An 802-nucleotide genomic window follows, 5' to 3' on the forward strand; every position below is an offset into this window, starting at 1 on the left:
AGGCAATGTATTCCTATGGGGAGAGATGACACTGTAATCTGTGAGATCAAAAAACACTGTTTTACTGTGAAGGGTTAATGCCACACGGTCAAGGTTAGGCTTGTTCAGATCGGGAGGACCTTAGGAACATTCCTATGGTGGAATTTTTCTTCTCACCCTAACGGTTCTCTCACTGTCACTCAAAAGCAAATGACATTGTGGGGCAGGCTTCATTTTGGGCCTAATATTCTAATGGTTGCTGCGCCTAGACCGAGCGAGCTACGGTCAAGCGGGATAGCTCGTTGAACTCAGCACAGTCTGGAGACTATGGTGATGCCATTTTTTGTGTTGATTTCAGAATGCCATTTTGGTGATGGTCCCTCTCTGTTTAAACATATTGCAAATGTACAAAAGTCAACTAGCAAGTCAGTGTCCATCAGTCAATTAGATGTCATTATGACACCAAACCCACTGTTTCCTACTCATTTAGATGCCAACTATCATATATGTCAGAGCAGTCCCATAATTCACAGCGCCTCTAGTTTAAAACATAATAAAAAGGTAAAACACATAGTTACGTTCTAGCTGCGGGTCCAGTTCGGACATTATGCGAAGTCCTATGTGAGGCGACCCCGAATCCCGAGTTTCGGCTCGATAGGTCATTTGGTGTCCGAGAAAAACCCTAATTGGTGCTGAAAATCCACTTATTTCCATGCCTTGCTACGGGGTCCTTGAACGAGCTATCGGACAGAAACTTTGGGGTCCGTCTCTATGGGCCGAGCCGGTTTCAACGCACCTAGCCTTGCGTCTCTGAGACTTTTCT

This window comes from Oncorhynchus mykiss, unplaced genomic scaffold (genome assembly GCF_013265735.2).
Source record: "Oncorhynchus mykiss isolate Arlee unplaced genomic scaffold, USDA_OmykA_1.1 un_scaffold_295, whole genome shotgun sequence".
Taxonomy (NCBI): Eukaryota; Metazoa; Chordata; class Actinopteri; order Salmoniformes; family Salmonidae; genus Oncorhynchus; species Oncorhynchus mykiss.